The following is a 7,274-nucleotide window of genomic DNA, read 5'->3' as shown; positions in this document are numbered from 1 at the left end:
CAGAGGGCACCCAGTAGCCGCCTCTGCAGCCCCCATGCTCCCCTCTGAGCCGAGCTCTAGCCAACGTGGTGGCAGGCTCTACTTGCTTCTTGGCTGTGTGGTCCAAACCCCACTGAGCACGGCAGTGAGCTTCAGGGCATCTCCCGCCTGATTTTGTTCTGGCCCTCCTGCCCCGGGAACGGGCTACATTTTTTGTTTTGTTTTAAATTGAGTCACTGTGAGACACACAGTTCTCTTCATGGTCAGGTTTCAGTGCTACAGTGTTCCAACACCCAACCCTCTACCAGTGCACATTTCCCACCACCAATGTCCCCAGGTTCCCTCTCTCTCTCTCTCTCTCTCTCTCTTCTCCCACTCTCCCCCCCCCCCTCCTTTTGGGCATTCACGGTCACAGTCACAGTCCTCCCGTTGTTCATCCATTTGCTCTAGCGGGCCCAGAAACATCTCCATCGTGAGACTTGTTACTGTGTGTAGCATATCGAATACGTCACAGGGAGCTTGCCAGGCTTTGCTGTGCGGGCAAGGTACTCTCGGTAGCTTGCCAGGCTCTCCGAGAGGGGCGGAGGAATCGAACCTGAGCCGACCAGGTTGGCCGTGTGCAAGGCAAACGCCCTTCCCACTGTGCTATCACTCCAGCCCCTTTTGGGCATCATGGTTTGCAATACAGGTACTGAGCGGTTATCATGTTTGTTCGTTACCTCCTTCCAGGACTCAGTTCTTGTCCAGAGTGGTCATTTCCAACCATCTTTGTCATCGTGGTCCCTTCTCGATCCCAGCTGCCCCCTCCCCCAGCGCTTGAGGCAGGCTTCCAACCATGGACCAATCCTCCTGGCCCTTGTTTCTACTGCCCTTGGGTATTGATCTCATAGTGTGTTTGTTTCTATCCCACTGGGCTGGATTTGGACCCTTGCTTCAGAAACCATTCACCTCTGTGGCTGTCTTCCCAACTCAATAGTTTCTGACCTGCTGTGACTTAATTTCCCCATCTGCTCAGCGGACACTTGGATCTGGAGCCTTATCTGAATCTGGGCACTAAAGAAGGGCCTTTAGAATCTGTAGTGTTCCCTCCATTTGGGGGGGTTCCATTTGGCACTCGATGGCATTGACCATCAGACTCAGTAGGGCAGAAGGCTGCCCAGTCCTGCACAGCCCTGCAGAGCCCTGAGCCAGAGCAAGGCAGAGCCTCCATTTTGTCTTCATATGCTGTGTGATCTTCGCAGAACGGCTTGCCCTCTCTGGGCCTTCTTTTCCCCATTGAGGTTCCTGTAAATGGGAGCTATGTCTACAGACTCATGGACTGCAGGGCCTTTAAATGTCATCCATCCAGAGACAGCTGCCACAGCTCCCAAAGTTGAACCCACAAATAAATCCCAGTGTCCTTCATTTCTACTTATCTTGGTTTTCTCATGTAACCTGGAAAAAGACAAAAACATTTTTTTAATGAGTGCAGTATATCTTTAATACAAATACATCTATGATGAAGTTTAATTCACAAATTAGCCACAATAAGAGGTCAACAGCAGCTATTAATAAAATGAAACACTATAATATCTGTGGTTTAAAGCATCTATTGGAACTTTGGCGATTGTCTCCTGACTCCTGTAACCAGAACCAGATCTTCGACATCCAGTGTGCTTGCTAAAATTTTTTTGTTGTTCTTCTTTATCACAAAGACTGTACTAGAAAGTACAGCATTCTAGGTATTTTAATTTTCTTTTCCCTTCTATGTAGCATATTAATCCTTATTCTTATCAATTGGGAATCTTATTTGTTTTTTGTTTTTAAAATAAAAACATTCTTATAACCGGAGTGACCATTTCATCACAGAGGACATCAACACCACTGCAGTGACCGGGCTGGAAAGTGCCTTTGCCCCTGTGAGCCTGCTGAGTGAACCCCCAAATCCTTGCAGCGTGAAGTCCAGGCTCTGCACTCAGGAATTACTCCTGGCGGTGCTCAGGGGACCATATGGGATGCTGGGGATCGAACCTGGGTTGGTCGCATGCAAGGCAAATGCCCGACCTGCTGTGCTATCACTCCAGCCCCACTGGTTCTTCTCTTAATACTTAATCCCCAGAGGGGGTGCACCATTCCTGGAGGTACTGCAATACCAGATCGATGCGTGGACCCCATGGAGAAAGCTCCTATTCCAACTCCCAGCTCCCAAAACCCATTTAATATATTGTTCTTGGATCGAAGACGTATCTGATATTAAACTGACAGGAACGGATTCTACACTTGATCCTAGCCAAAAGGTCGAGAAACGATCAGGTGGTGGGTTTACGGGCGTTTGAAGACAAAGTTGTGTGGGATGATGCACCATGAGACTGACAAGGCCCCGGGGCCAACAACATCCTCCACCAATCTGCACACGTGTGGGTGTGTCCCTGATGCCCCTTCAGCACCAGCCGGCACACGGCCTCTGCAGGCCTCCAGAATGTCCAGAGATAAAGGCTCTGGCCATCACCGTTCACTTAATGGCAGTTTCAAGTGCCCGCTTAGTGCAAAGTCAACCACCTTGTCATGGCTCCCAGGGATGGAGCACGGAAGAGCAGGGCACGGCTTTAACGATGGTGTTCACTCTGCTCCCTGCGCAGATTGGCGAGGGCTTGTCTTTGGACAGGCCACTTGGAAGGACAGAACATTCTCTGCTTTGCCAAGAACCGGTTAGGGAACAGACTCTGAGAGGGGAACCCCACCCTCGGAACTAAACAAAACCCACTCCCCCTTCATCCCAGGACACAGGCCCCTTTATTTTACTTCAGGTGTCATTCTCCTCCGTGAGAAGGTGTTATTTCCACACCTACTTTTTTTTTCCTTCCAAAAACAAGGACAATACCTTTTCCTTTTATTTTAATTAAACCATCATGAGATACAGAGTTACAAAGTTGTTCATGGTGTGTTTCAGTCATACGATGTTCCAACACCCATCCCATCAGCAGTGAACTTTTCCCTCCACCAATGGCCCCAGTTTCCCTCCCCATCCCTGGCCTGCATCTATGGCAAACACTTTACTTCTCTCTCTCTCTCTCTCTCTCTCTCTCTCTCTCTCTCTCTCTCTCATTCTCTTTGCCCCCCCCCCCCCTTTTAGGCACTGTGGTTTACAATACTGTTACTGAAAGGGTATCATGCATATAACTTTACCTCCTTTCAGAACTCAGTTGTTGTCCAAAGTGGTCATTTTTAAATTTATTTTTTTATTAGTGAAACACCATGAGGCACAGTGGTAGACTTACAAATTTTTGTGCTTGGGTTTCAGTTATACAATGATCGAGTACCCATCCCTCCACCAGCGCCCATCCTCCACCACCACGGGTCCCAGCATCCCTCCCAACCTACCTCTGTGGCAGGGCATTCCCCTTTGTTCTCTCTCTCCTTTTGGGCATTGTGGTTTGCAAAAGAGGAATTGAGTGGCAATCATATTTGGTCTATAGTCTACTTTCAGCATGCTTCTCCCACCCTGGGAGGAGCCTCCCAACACCCTTTATTTGGTGCTCTCTTCTCTGTCTGAGCTTCCTTTTCCCCTAGCATGTGTGGCTGGCCTCCAAGTCATGGAGCAAAATTCCTGGTACTAATCTCAGCCACTCCGAGAGTGGTCATTTTTAATTCTCATTTTCATAGTGGTCCCTTCTTTAACTGCACTCCCCCCAACTTGTGGTAAGCTTCCTACCATGTACTGGTCTACCTGACCTTCATTTCTACTGCCTTTGGGTATCCACACCTACTTTCACGTAGAGTTTTTCAATGCAATAGAAGCTGAAGTTGCTAGGTGCGGTTTTCTTGAGGAAAAGTTCCAGAAGAACTCACTTTGCTGGTAGGCGTGTAGTTGTCCTCTTGGCTCCTTCCAGGGATCATGGGTGCAACAGATGGAGCCCCAGCAGCTCGATCAAGACCATGAGACATCTTGAAACTGAGGGCTCCATACTCAAGACGCTCGGGCAGGGAAATTAGATAGTTTTTGGTTGGTCCGGCACCGGAGAACACTAACATTTGAATGAATTAAGATGATCATTTTGAGTTTCTCTCTTAGTCCTCATTGCCATTTCTGACATGGAGTTCCTGTATAAAAATCTTAGTTTGCTGCTATTCATATGACACCCAGCCTGGGAGGGTTAGGTTGAAGGAAAGCACATTTTCTGCTCCGATTAAATCCACACCAATAATGGACATTTTATGGTTTCATGGTGATTTTTAGAATTACAAAGTGAAGGGGCCTTAGACGGAAAGGAATCACGTTTATGAGGTGATTTACATTTAAAGTCGATTTTAAAATGAACAAATTTAAATAAATATTGGGGATCTCTTCCCCATCCGTCTTCAAGAGTCCCATCTAGCGTTCTAGTTTCCCCAGCCCTGGGCTGGGACTACACGGGCGGCTGTGGCCAGGCAAGAACCATCCTCCCTCCCTCCATCCCCAGTGATGAGTGCAGGGTCAAGTGGGAGGACCAGGTGGGAGGACCCTGCGGCAGGACCAGCATGTTCAGGAGGCAGAGCAGAAGAGCCCAAGCTGAGAAACCAGGGCTTGGGCAGGGAACCGGAAAAATGTTCCCTGGAGACTTGCAGAACTTTCCCCACCAGGACGAGCTCCAGCGGCATTTGTTCTCTCTGCGTTTCCTGGCCCAGAGTGCAGTCAGCCAGCAGAAGCTCTGGAATGCCTTGCGAGGGTCTGTTTTCATCACTGCCCCATGCACCCCTCCACCACCACCAGTGCTGGCTAGAGAAACAGGGGCTCCCCAGGGAGCCCCCCTGATGAGGTTTCCAGCTGGGGTCGGTGGAGCTGTCGAGGATGGAGGAATCTATCCCCTGTCAGGCGAGGGCCCGGGTTCCCCTGGGAGGTGTGTGTGTGAGAGGGGAGTCCTTGTCTTGACCTGGGAGCCCTCAGTGTTTTCATCTGAGAAATGTGACGACAGAGCGACCAAGAAGCATCTGTAGGTTGTGGACCCTAACCTATGTCCACACGCATTAGTTCAGATGGGACCTTTCTCTTTCTGCCTGTGGGATGGTGAGTCAGTTTCTGGCTGCTAATGGCAGGCCCCAGGTAGCTGGTGCTGTGGTCAGACCCGGAGGAATCCGAGCTATCCAGGGCCTGGGGGAGCCTGGGTGGATCAGAGTTGGGGCCAGGGCTGATCACTGCAGCAAGCTCAGAGCTGCCAGACTGGGCCACAGAGAGAGAGAGAGAGTCACGCCAAACCAGCCTTGGTTTAGTGCTGAGAGTGTTTGTTTCAGCGGGCTCTGAGTGTGTGGGGCTGTGGACAGACCTTATGGGGACTTGTAAACAAGGATAAGCTGCAACTTGTTCCCCCCTAGCCGCCAAGGTCAAAGGTGAGCACAGCACCCTTTATGCCGCCCGAAGTCGAAGGTGCACATGGCACCTTTTGTGCCAAGGCTTACCGCTAACACTGAGTGTTTGTTAAGTCCCAGCTGCTTAGAAGAGAATGTTTCTCTCTATGGCCAGGGCGAGTCCAGCCAGGCATTAGCCAGCAAGCCCCTGTGTGGTCCTGCCGGGGATGGGACTCGGGCACTTACTTCTCCTCCTCCTCCTCCTTCCTCCTAGACTCGGAACCTCTGGAGGGCAGGACTGCCTGGCACCACGCATAGTCTCTTGTGACTTGATCCTTATTGCAGAAATTACCAGAGGCATGAACACGAGCCGGCCACCCACTGGGTCTGATGCAAGCCACAGCCTGCCCTTCCAGATGGCCCCTGGACGAGGTGTGTGGGTCCAGCCTCACCCTTCCTCTGGCTCTCAACCTCTGCTCCAGTCAAGACATCAGAGAGGAGAACCATGCCTCAGTTTTCTGTTCTGCCCTGTAACAATCATGGAACCTACTGGGAGATAAGGGGGTTTAATCAGATGCACCTACAGAGCTCAAGGCATCAAAGGATTGGCAGAGCGTTCCTGTTTGGGTGCCAGTGGGTACGAGGCACCGGAGAATAGATGGTAGCTGATTTCCGGTGAGTGTTGCCCACCCCCCCCCCCCCCAGCCGTGGTCTTTGCTCCAGTCGTCTGGAGCTCTCTGGGCAGCCCCGGGGCCCACTGCCCCTCCTCAACTCAAGCTTCTGTCACTGAGACACTGGATCTCAGGTTTGGCTCTCAGAAGGTGGCTCGGAGGCCACCAAGGCTCAAACCACCGCCATGAGAAGATGCGGTGCTCAGCTGTGGTGAGGATTCCATCCATCACTCCCCAAAGAAGCTCGAACAATGCAGCTTGGCTGTGCCCACCTGCATGTCTGGCGTCACTGTGCCACAGCTCACGTGATCCTCAAGGGCAGACAGGAGGACCTTCTATGGGGACTCCATGTGCCCCCTTCCAAGTCAGGCTCCAGGAGCCCTAAGTGATGGAGAGTGAATCCAAATGCAGCCACAGTGAGCTAAATTGTTTCATTCCCAGCCAAAGCACTTCGGACTCCGGGGCCTTTAGTCCAAGTTGGCAACAGCCGACGGACAAACCTGGGATTTGAAGGGCAGCATCTCTGCGCTTGCAGAAACCCACCTCCGACTCTCTCCTGTCACTCCCTGGGACTGTCCCTCCAGGGTAGGCACCCTGGGGAAACTGACTCACTCAGCAGCCGCACACCAGCCTCCTCTGTGGATGAAATGACATCCCCCCCGCCTCCAGGGACCAGCCCCTTCATTTGTTGGGCTGCGCTCAAAGCCCAGCTCCGTGGTGAGCGCTCATTTCCAAGTCTGCAGTGACTCAGAGTCCCTGGAGGCCAGACACACCCCTGAAAGGTTTCCAGGCTGAGGGGCCAGAGCATTTTGCAGCAGCCACTGGGAAGCAAGGGGAGGGGCGGGGGTAGCTTTGAAAGGTGAGGAAGGTGTGGGGCAATTGCCCCCCCCCCCCCCCGCTGGACATAAATTTGCTTTCCCAGTGATTCCTATTTTGCATCTTTGGCAAAAGATTTGCCTGCCTGTCTCCTGCATTATTCACATAGCATTCCTCCCCTCCTCCTGATTAGCTAGGCCTTCTTCGGCTCATTTATTTATGTATTTATTTCTGTATTGATCGGCCGCTTCCTAGGAAGAGTTCTCTACAGAACCCTGGTCTGAAGAGCAGAGGCCAGGAGGGGCTTTGTCCTGGCCAGCCCAGCAGAGCATTCTAGCACTTCGTGGATCATTTCCCAGCATGCAAAGGGGCTGGGAACACACAGGTGGTCACGCTACCAGGGGTCTCCGAGCATAGCTGCAGGTACAGTTTGCTGCCTGGGAAAATGTGCCTGCTAGAATGTTAAGTGGAAAACCAGACTGTATCCTTTCTGGTGGCGCCTAATTC

At 51.5% G+C, this 7,274-nt stretch overlaps 1 non-coding gene across 1 annotated transcript; it reads right to left on the bottom strand.

Annotated features, from left to right (window-relative positions):
• Positions 1–2,077: 2,077 nt before the first annotated feature.
• Positions 2,078–2,268, bottom strand: LOC130025900 (U2 spliceosomal RNA). The gene has a single exon (XR_008792817.1). It is a non-coding gene; the product is annotated as a U2 spliceosomal RNA (small nuclear RNA).
• Positions 2,269–7,274: the final 5,006 nt, after the last annotated feature.

Source organism: Sorex fumeus, unplaced genomic scaffold (assembly GCF_029834395.1).
Source record: "Sorex fumeus unplaced genomic scaffold, SorFum_2.1 ptg000032l, whole genome shotgun sequence".
Classification (NCBI taxonomy): domain Eukaryota; kingdom Metazoa; phylum Chordata; class Mammalia; order Eulipotyphla; family Soricidae; genus Sorex; species Sorex fumeus.
The sequence above is the reverse complement of the archived record's forward strand: the minus strand, read 5'-3'. Positions and strand labels throughout refer to the sequence as shown.